Genomic DNA, 10,621 nt, shown 5'->3' on the forward strand with positions numbered 1-10,621 from the left:
ACATAGTGAGTGAGAAAGGTGACTGGAAAGGAAAAACTCAATGCATCATGGGAATCCCCGGCAGCCTACATCTATTGCAGCATAACTAAGGGAGGATTCAGGGTCACCTGGTCCAGCCCTAACTATATGCTTTAGCAAAAAGGAAAGTTTTAAGCCTAATCTTAAAAGTAGAGATAGTGTCTGTCTCCCGAATCCAAACTGGAAGCTGGTTCCACAGAAGAGGGGCCTGACACAGTCTCTATGGAGATGGGGGTTTTTTTTGGGGGGGGGGTAGCAGGAGGAGAGAAGCTGCAGAGAGGCGTGTAAGACTGCAACTCTGCTTCCTGGTCTCTTAGTACCATTGATGTTAAGTTAGACTCTTTTTCTCCAATTGATCTTTCTTAATAAATTTGTCCATATTTCTAGAAATGAGAGCTGCTCCATCCAAAGTGGGATGGATGCCATCTCTCCTAACAAGACCAGGTTTCCTCCAGAAGGTTTGCCAATTATCTATGAAGCCCACATCGTTTCTGGGACACCACTCAGACAGCCAGCAATTTAATGAGAACATGCGGCTAAACATGTCACTCCTGGTCTGATTGGGGAGGGGACCAGAGAAAACTACAGAGTCCGACATTATTTTGGCAAAGTTGCCAATAAGTTTGATGTGTCACATGGCCCTCTTCCTATTGAAAAAACAAAAGTTGTATCCAAGATGGCTGACTTCTAAATGGCCACCATGGTCACCACCCATCTTGAGGAGTTTGCCCCCTTGCATATACTAATGTGCCACAAACAGGACTTTAATATCACCAACCATTCCCATTTTATTATGGTGTATCCATATAAATGGCCCACCCTGTACTATATGTTGTAGACTAGCTTGCTGTTTTTCCCAATTGGGATCTTTGTTTTTTAACCCCCCTACCTGTGCTTGGGCTTCACTATTGCATAGATTTAAACCTCCTGTAGTCACCCAGATGTCATAAGTACGCTTTATTATATTATTTACCTTACTTACCTTACCTTACTCATCCACAAACAGGACAGGTGTATAACAGCTGATGCATCAGCTGACCCAGGAACACAGAAGTAGGGCTGCTCGATTATGGCAAAAATGATAATCACGATTATTTTCACTGAAATTGAGATCACGATTATTTGACGATATTTATTTAACCCTTTAAGACCTACTATAGAACCAAGTCCACCAGAGCTTATATTCTTTTTTTTACATGCTGTAGTGCCATTTGTGGGAGCATTTCAAGTTGCTATACATCAATACAACTGTTATAGCCCATATTTTAATAATATGTATGCATTAAGTCCATAGTAATTACATAAATTGCAAAAAAGTGCAATAAACTACAAAAAAAATTGAAAATCGCTTTTGTTTTGTTTACATATATTTCTACTTGGAGAAATTTAAGAGGTTTATCCCTCAAAACTTTAAATACAATAAAGTTGCAAAAAATAGTTTCCCACCACAGGAAATTTATTTTGAGTGTCTTCATAGTTTTATTTTGGAGATACAGCAATTTTTATATACTGCAGGAAAAACAAAAAACAATCCTATGATGCAAATTTGCAAAGAAAACAGCATGTGCATCATTTCACTGTGGGAAGTGTTACGAACAGCTGATAGGAACGGCAAAGCGTGTTTCTGGAATATTATGTTTTTGTTCCTGCAAGCGCTTTTTATGCAATTTTTGCAAAGCTATATGTGGAACGAAACCGTGACCGAGGACAAGCTGATGGCATAAGATGTACAGTGGGGCAAAAAAGTATTTAGTCAGCCACCGATTGTGCAAGTTCCCCCACTTAAAATGATGACAGAGGTCAGTAATTTGCACCAGAAGTACACTTCAACTGTGAGAGACAGAATGTGAAAAAAAAAATCCATGAATCCACATGGTAGGATTTGTAAAGAATTTATTCGTAAATCAGGGTGGAAAATAAGTATTTGGTCACCTCAAACAAGGAAAATCTCTGGCTCTCACAGACCTGTAACGTCTTCTGTAAGACGCTTTTCTGTCCCCCACTCGTTACCTGTATGAATGGCACCTGTTTGAATTCATCATCTGTATAAAAGACACCTGTCCACAGCCTCAAACAGTCAGACTCCAAACTCCGCACGGGGGGACCTGGTGAATGACCTGCAGAGAGCTGGGACCAAAGTAACAAAGGTCACCATCAGTAACACACTACAACGGCAGGGAATCAAATCCCGCAGTGCCAGACGTGTTCCGCTGCTGAAGCCAGTGCATGTCCAGGCCCGTCTGAAGTTTGCCAGAGAGCACATGGATGATACAGCAGAGGATTGGGAGAATGTCATGTGGTCAGATGAAACCAAAGTAGAACTTTTTGGTATCAACTCAACTCGTCGTGTTTGGAGGAAGAAGAATACTGAGTTGCATCCCAAGAACACCATACCTACTGTGAAGCATGGGGGTGGAAACATCATGCTATGGGGCTGTTTTTCTGCCAAGGGGACAGGACGACTGATCCGTGTTAAGGACAGAATGAATGGGGCCATGTATCGTGAGATTTTGAGCTAAAACCTCCTTCCATCAGTGAGAACTTTGAAGATGAAACGAGGCTGGGTCTTCCAACATGACAATGATCCAAAACACACCGCCCGGGCAACAAAGGAGTGGCACCGTAAGAAGCATTTGAAAGTCCTGGAGTGGCCTAGCCAGTCTCCAGACCTCAACCCCATAGAAAATCTGTGGCGGGAGTTGAAAGTCCGTGTTGCTCGGCGACAGCCCCAAAACATCACTGCTCTCGAGAAGATCTGCATGGAGGAATGGGCCAAAATACCAGCTACTGTGTGTGCAAACCTGGTAAAGACCTATAGTAAACGTTTGACCTCTGTTATTGCCAACAAAGGTTATGTTACAAAGTATTGAGTTGTATTTTTGTTATTGACCAAATACTTATTTTCCACCCTGATTTACGAATAAATTCTTTACAAATCCTACCATGTGAATTCATGGATTTTTTTTTCACATTCTGTCTCTCACAGTTGAAGTGTACCTCTGGTGCAAATTACTGACCTCTGTCATCATTTTAGGTGGGGGAACTTGCACAATCGGTGGCTGACTAAATACTTTTTTGCCCCACTGTAAGTACAACTCCTCCGGTTTCATATGCAAAACAAATTATTGCGCTAGCTTACACGGTTCAGGTTCTACAGGGATTTAAAAATAGTTACACAAAACTGAGCGTGCTGCTCTGACCGGCTTTAAAGGGTTAACAATGACTTTAAAAAAGAATATAAAATGGTGTGCAACACCACTGAAGTTTTTTTTTTTTAAACTCTCTTTTCAACCAACGGCAGTCACTCTCCAAATAACTTCTGCTTAGCTTTCCGAGCTTCCCTCGGGTCCTCTTAATCAGCGGTCTCCAACCTTTTTTGCGCCACGGACCGGTTTATGCCCGACAATATTTTCACGGACCGGCTTTTAAGGTGTCGCGGATAAATGAGGGAGGGGCTAATAATCGGCTCAGTCATTTTTAATGATCGTTGAAAGCCCAGATCGTAATCGTGATTAAAATTCGATTAATTGAGCAGCCCTACACAGAAGGTATGTAGGTGTGATGTAAGGGGACCCAGGAAGTGATTCTGAAACAGAAGGATGGTGGTTGACTGAGAAGGTAACTTGAAATTTCCTGACCCAGGAGCTGGGAAGATGCTGCCTTGGGGAGTTGGGAAGCATTGATGAATGATGATAAGGCATGGTGTTGCGGAAGCCACAATTTTTTCTGAAGGACTTACCAGGAGTTGGCTTCTGGGGATGTAAGGGGCAACATGAGACAGTAAACAGATCAGTGGTTAGCTGACTCAGAAGAGCCACTGAGCTAGATAAATGGGATTAACGGTGCCCTCAAGGGCCACATGTTCTGGTGCAGCGGTGGGGGTCAGTAGGGCTGGGCATTTTCCCTTTAAAAAGTGCTGCAGGTTTACTAGGTCCAATACTGTACAACAAAGAAAGCGTGACTGGAAAAAAAACAAGTTAAAAAAATTATTGTCCTTATTTGGAACAATTTTGGTCAGCTTGTGTTTTTGTGTTGTAAAGTTAAACAAAACAGAATACATCCTAAGTGCAGTCACTGGGAATTTTAGGAAACAAAAATGTGACTAATAACAAAGTAACTCAACAAAAAGGTAACCCAAAACACAAACTTGTTTAGATATAAAAAAGTAGGCAAGGGAACAACGAGTTTAAGAGCAAAGGAAGAGCTCGGTCCACAGAATGACAAAAAGCACAGATACTCACGTTCATGACATAAACCATACAAATACACTCACCTTGTCCTTGTTTCTTTTATTTAAGTCCAAAGGACTTAAATAAAAGAAACAAGTCCTTTATTTAAGGTGCCACGATGCCACTAAATGGCATCGTGGCACCTTATTTTATTTAGTGAGAAAAGGTCCAATGAGTGTCTACGGGATTATTTAAAACCTCCATATCCTGTGCTATTGTCAGGTGTTTTGTTTGGATTTGTCTATTGTTATCATAACCCCCTCATTTTCCTTTTCGGAATATGCATGAGGTAACTCATTTTGTAGATTCTATTGTGGTTTTCTAATTACTGTTACTTGAATCACTATTCTGGTCTATTGTGCTTGTTGTTTTCCCACATTGTCTGTGTGACCTACTCCTTTTCTATAGTTTAATTAATTTTATTTAAATGGTACGTTACATTTGAGCGCTGATTTCGAGGTACAATTTAACAGTGTTTCTATTTACTCATCTAATGCGCAAACGACAAGTATAAAGGATTTGGTACGATTTGCTCAGAGGGACATCGTCCCATCCCCTCTTATTTTGCCAGCTGAGCAAACTACTCCAGAAATATAGTGCAGTTATTTACTGTATTGCTTATGTCAGCTAACTGATGTCAATTGTAGAGGTTTAGGACAGTGCTACTTTTTAATTAACACTGTTTACATTTGTCTGGCATCCATCTTACATTGATTGCGCAGACAAACAACTACTTACCAAGAAGCACAAGCAATTCCCTGTGCCCTAAAACTAAAAGCACCATATTGCCCTTCAAATCCCTTATCGGCCCACTTCAAGCACCCGTACTAACCCCGACCGTCCTTTTCAGCTCTCAACACACACACAAATACATGCACGCACACCTCCCTCCTGACCTGTTTAATCCTTAATTACCATGTCTAATTAGACCCTGACATCAAGAGGTCAATCAACTAATTACAGAATCAGAAGATGAAAGGAAGAAGAAAAGAGGACCAGTCAGAAACCTCACAGCCATGACTAAAACCAACCATCGCCGTCATCTTTTAAACACACATCTGTTCTGCACATACCAGGGGTAACTGAGTTTCACAATGCATTATTGTATACTTGCAGGCGTGTGCAAGCTTCGGGTGTAAAAGTATCCCCTCTGACATCCATAAATGCATGCATGCTTTCATAGATATGATAAGCGTATGGACAGTAAACACTATTCTCTGTGACAGGAGATTCCCCCATAATGCAGCTCACCTTCAGGCCTCTCACTCACAATTTACAGCCTCGCCTCTCATCGATCTGCAGCTGGGGATCCATGCTGCACTGTAAAAAAAAATCTGTCAAATTTACGGTAAAATACCGGCAGCTGTGGTTGCCAGGAATATACCGTGTAAAAAATGTGGAATCTGTAAAAGACAATACGGTATACTGGTTTTGTAACCCTAATTTTTAAGGTAGACAACGTATTATTTTACCAAAATCATGATAGAAAAAACCAAATATATTTGTCAATTATACAGCAATTTAATGTAAAAAATGCAACTTTCCATAGCTTTTTACGGATATTTGCAGTAAAAAAAAAGTAATAATATAATAATATTTACAGTAATTTGTTGTTAATTTAACAGTAATAGGATAGACCCTATTATTGTAAATAACTGTAAAAATAACAGAAATATGTTAAACCTTATTAAAACCTTTGACAGTAAAAAACACAGTGAAATTGTATAACAAATTACAGCATTTTATTTTGACCAGATACATTTTACGGTAAATTCCTGGCAACCACAGCTGCCGGTATTTTACCGCTAAAAATACAGTACAATATGAGGAACATAAATGGTTTACCGTACATTTTACATTTGCAACCGCTAAATATAGAAAAATCTAAAGATGCTCATATACAACCAAGGTAGAGAATATTACTGATAAACAATGAGAAAATTTGACATACCATTTGAAAACAGACTAAACATATTTTCTCTATTCCTACAAAACAGCATAGATCTTGAGAATACAGCATGTGTCCATATATATGGCTGGTAATCCATGGAGGAATGAATAAACATGAAACAAAATATTACCTGCCCCTGACCTATCAACAGTAATGAGTCACTGGGTCCTGCCTTGGTGAAGGAAAGGACTCGGTGGAGTTTCTAATGCGCATGGTGTTGAAGATACAAGCTCTGCAGGAGTACTTCAATGTCCATCAGGAGTTCACTTTGGACTGGCAGGATCCCCTCTGCAGCAAAAAAAATGGACAAAGTTTGATCAGTGCTTGAGCAAAATGCACAGAAATGAACAAAACGTGCTGCCAAAACCAGATCTAATGATAAATGATTTCTTAAGTGTAAAATATACAGTTCTTAAAGGATAGCTATTGTCAAAATGCAACCTGGGCTGTTTTTTTCAGTTTTTTTTTTTTTTACTGTAAACGAGACAAACATATATCTAAAAGCATAATTACGACAAACAAGCCGTTTTTGAGATTGACCGTGATTTTGTTTTGTGGTCAATAGCCAGTGAATGGGAATACTAGGGGGCCGGGGCATAAATTTGAGCACATCAAAATCGATACAGTAAAAAAAAAAAAAAAAAACAGCCCAGGTTGCGTTTTGGCAATAGTTATACTTTAAATCTACTTATGTAAAAGTTATACATAGACAACGCAGCCCTAATCACAATCATAATTTGTTGGAAAACGTATTTAAGTTTCGTATTGATTTATCATAGAACTTGAAGTTAATGGCTGAATGCATGGTGATGAGACCTATCATTCAATCTACATTTTATAGCGTATGAAACTGCTCACCTGGACATGAACCTGAGCTCGGCTGATTAAGATTAGTGTCTCCTGTCCATCTTTCTTTAGCAAAACTTGAATAATACCACTGCTTACCTCTTATTGAATCTTTGGGTGCAGACTTAATTGAAGAGCCTCGTATAAACAGGCAGGGTGTGATGTTTAGGGAAACCAAAGAATACAGCCGCCATCATTTCTGCCAGAAGACTCATTGGGTGCAACAAAGCTTTCATTGTGGACTGGCTAGATACCTTCTGCATTCAGAAGGAAAACAAGAAGGGCATACACCATAAACAATAATAACTGACAAAAATAATGAGACAAGAAATTAAAGTAACAAAATAAGTGCAAATCAAGTTTCCCTGTGTTACAGTGTAGCTGAATGTTTTTCAACAATTTGATTTACGGTAAAACACATACCAAATATTTCCAGCCAAGGTTTGTTTCAATCTTCAGCATTTTTTTCCTGCCATTGTCTTGAAACTGTTTCATCTGTCTCTCTCATTTGATGCTGTTTACAAAAACAAAACAGCAATATTGTAAAAGGGAAAAAGGAAAATTAATTTAATGGAAAAAAAAAAGATTATGACCTGAAATCTCACCATTTCCTGAGAGTCACAGGTCCTTTGAGTATCCTTATGGTTTCTGCTCAAATTCAGTGTCTGAAAAGGGCAGGAACAAAACAAACCTTTTTAATCATAATAAAGACAAAATAAGATTTAGAGACAGACGACAAAGAAATGTGTAAAATATCTTCTTGAATCTGTTTACTTTACTAACCTTGAAAGAGACTCTTGGGTCTTAGCTGTGCCACCACCCTTAAACCTTAAAACAGATGGAGATGATATGCTGGCCTGGCTTGAAATTTCCATATTTGGTGCTGTAAAACAATATCACAAACAATAGATTAATTGTACTTTTTGGACCTTGGCCAAAGCATAATAGAAAAAACAGAAAGTCCTTCATGGCTATTGTGCAATGAAATCATAATACTTACTGGTTTGTTTCTCAGATGTCTCCACTCCTAATGATTGTAGTGCCTCCAGTACAATTTCAAGGATTGAGGCAGACAGGTCCGGCAGCACCTTAGTAATGGAACTCCTTATGCTGCCCCCCATTTCCAAGATGTCTGATAAAAGAATGTGAATAAAGGTCAATTTACACCAAGTGGTACCTTTGGTCTTAAAATATGAAGCTGATCTTGCTTGATACTACACTTTTATACAGTGTTTCGTAAGTACCAAACTAAGAGCACCATTATTGTGACAGCACACTGTGTTTCAGTGGAACCATTTGGTACCCATACTTCATGTAAGATGTTAATGGATAGAAATCAATTAAGTCAATGGGTTTTGACCAAAAAATCATTTTATTTAAAACAGCTTACTATCACTTATGTCACACAGAACATCAGCAGGAGGCTCAGTAGAGGGCTCTTCTGATTTCTGCCACAGATCAGACTCTAGCAGACATCTCAAAGTCTCTCTTAAAGGCACATAATAGGCAAACCTATCTTTTCTGTTTTCATCTCTCCCTAAAAATATTTTCTTTGGTTCCGCATAGTTGAAGGCTTTTTTAAAGATCTGAGCTCTGGAGTGCACTGTCCTCAATGGCCCGGTATGACATGCAGAAAAAAGATCATAGCTTTTGACAGACTCACAGACTTTGTTGATGTCCTCCTCTGATAATGATGTGTCATCTTTTAACAGTGATGCAAGTTTACCCAAACTGTATGTCTGTCCCAACTCATGCATGTTCTGCATTTCCTCTACAATGTTCTGTATGGTTGAAGCAGGCAGTAGAAACTGACCCTGCAATTTTAAGTAGAATAGTGAAACGTTTCTCAGAAAAAGATCACAGAATTCAGGGGGCATTTCCATGTTATCTTCATGTGTAATAGACTGTGCAGCAGGCTCGGAAATCAAGGGTACAAAGTCATCTGATGTGGTTGGAACAGATGATGATTGACATGCAGACTCTCTATATAAATCACCAATGCTGCTGTCTGAAAACTCTGTGTTTACGTGACATGTGAGCAGTAAAAGATGATTTAACTCTAAAGGTATTTGTGCATCCTCTTACTGGACAAGTGACCACGTGTCCTTCCACAATATGGCTCTTCAGATGAGCTATTAACTCTTTAGAGTTCTGACACTGACGTTCACACATCGCCATTGCACATGTAAACGAAGAAACCACCACCACACCAGTGACATGGGTGGGGGCAGTGTCTTCGGTAAAAATGAGCCTTAAACGCGCCATACCTGGTGTATGTCTGCTTGCAGCCTGCTTCAATACACCGAAAGAAACAACGTGGCTCATTCCGATGCAGTTTACAATGAAGCACGTAGCCCCTTGATGACTGAACTACCTTACCACAGAAATTACACGTTAACATAACTCCATGTACTTTGGTAATTCCTCCCTAGCGAATTAAGCACGCCATATACAGAAAGTAATCCAGAGCAATGCTTCCCTCGCAACAGTAATGCTAACTCAACTCACAAATGCTAACTAAATTCACAACCTCACTCATAAAAAACGAACTGCTAAAATTATCTATAAACGCTGGGCTGGTGGATTTTTATAACAGAGATAACTTGAAGTTGCATGTACTCACCTCACCTCGAACTAATTGTAAGCTGCCAGGATGTCTACAAATTCCGAAGATGCTGTGGTCCAAGCAGCAATAAATGGCGCTAATATACGAGTTCAAAACTGTGTCCGTTAGCGAAGCCAACTTGAGTCTCCTGCATGAAAAAAAGAGCGGTTGGCACACAGCTCAGCAGCGCGCCGCGCTATTGGTCATTTTCAGGTGACGTCATCCCGCAATGTAACGTCGCTCTTTGTTTCTTTAGGAGGTTCGAATTTGATCAGAAGTCACGTCTGCAGACCGCTGCAGCCACGTCTTACCTTGCTTCCCTTTTTTTTTGGTGAAATGGTTCGCTCATACTGCACAATGTTGCTACCAGATTTTTTTTCTCTGCAATTCGAACGTAAAACGTCTGTACACAGTTTACCAGCAGTTTAGCTACCAATCAACAGCGATCACACAAATTCAAAATTTAAGGCCGACCCACTTAAGGTGGTCTGATAATATGGTGTGAAACACAACAACATAAAGTTGTTTTAAAATAATAATTAAAAAAGATTATTGAAATCAATTTTATTCACAACCATAAACTTTATTTTTAACATCTTCTTTTGCTGTTGATTTTTTTATCAGAAGGTTAACAATGATATACTGCAGGCCTAACTTTTAATCTGTATATCAGTATCTGAATTTTAAAATAAAAAAATACTATCAGTTTTATTGTCTTTCACTGCTGATATTTGCTTTTTTTTTAATGGTATGTACTGGTTGTATTATTACGGTGGACCCTATTTTTTAACATCTTGTTTCTGTAAAAATGAATGTTTTTGTTTGCTTAAAAATCTACAGCTTTATACTGTGAATTCCAATGTGCACAACCCCAAAAGATGTAGTTTTACTCAAATAATACCGTAAAATCTAAGTTTTTCAGACATTTTCAACATTACAATATGTAATTGTAAAATGTATGCATATTTATTT

General features: G+C 39.0%; 1 long non-coding RNA gene across 1 annotated transcript; it reads right to left on the reverse strand.

The window, feature by feature from the left end:
* Positions 1–5,896: 5,896 nt before the first annotated feature.
* LOC147324582 (uncharacterized) lies at positions 5,897–10,116 on the reverse strand. Its single transcript, XR_015130194.1, has 7 exons — positions 9,668–10,116; positions 8,045–8,176; positions 7,828–7,927; positions 7,650–7,709; positions 7,468–7,558; positions 7,144–7,301; positions 5,897–6,486 (listed from the first exon to the last, which is right to left on the reverse strand). It is a non-coding gene; the product is annotated as an uncharacterized LOC147324582 (long non-coding RNA).
* Positions 10,117–10,621: the final 505 nt, after the last annotated feature.

This window comes from Aulonocara sp. 'chitande type north' Nkhata Bay, linkage group LG7 (genome assembly GCF_057382095.1).
Source record: "Aulonocara sp. 'chitande type north' Nkhata Bay isolate Kocher_YH1m ecotype deep benthic linkage group LG7, A_spYH_male_GT1.1, whole genome shotgun sequence".
NCBI lineage: Eukaryota > Metazoa > Chordata > Actinopteri > Cichliformes > Cichlidae > Aulonocara > Aulonocara sp. 'chitande type north' Nkhata Bay.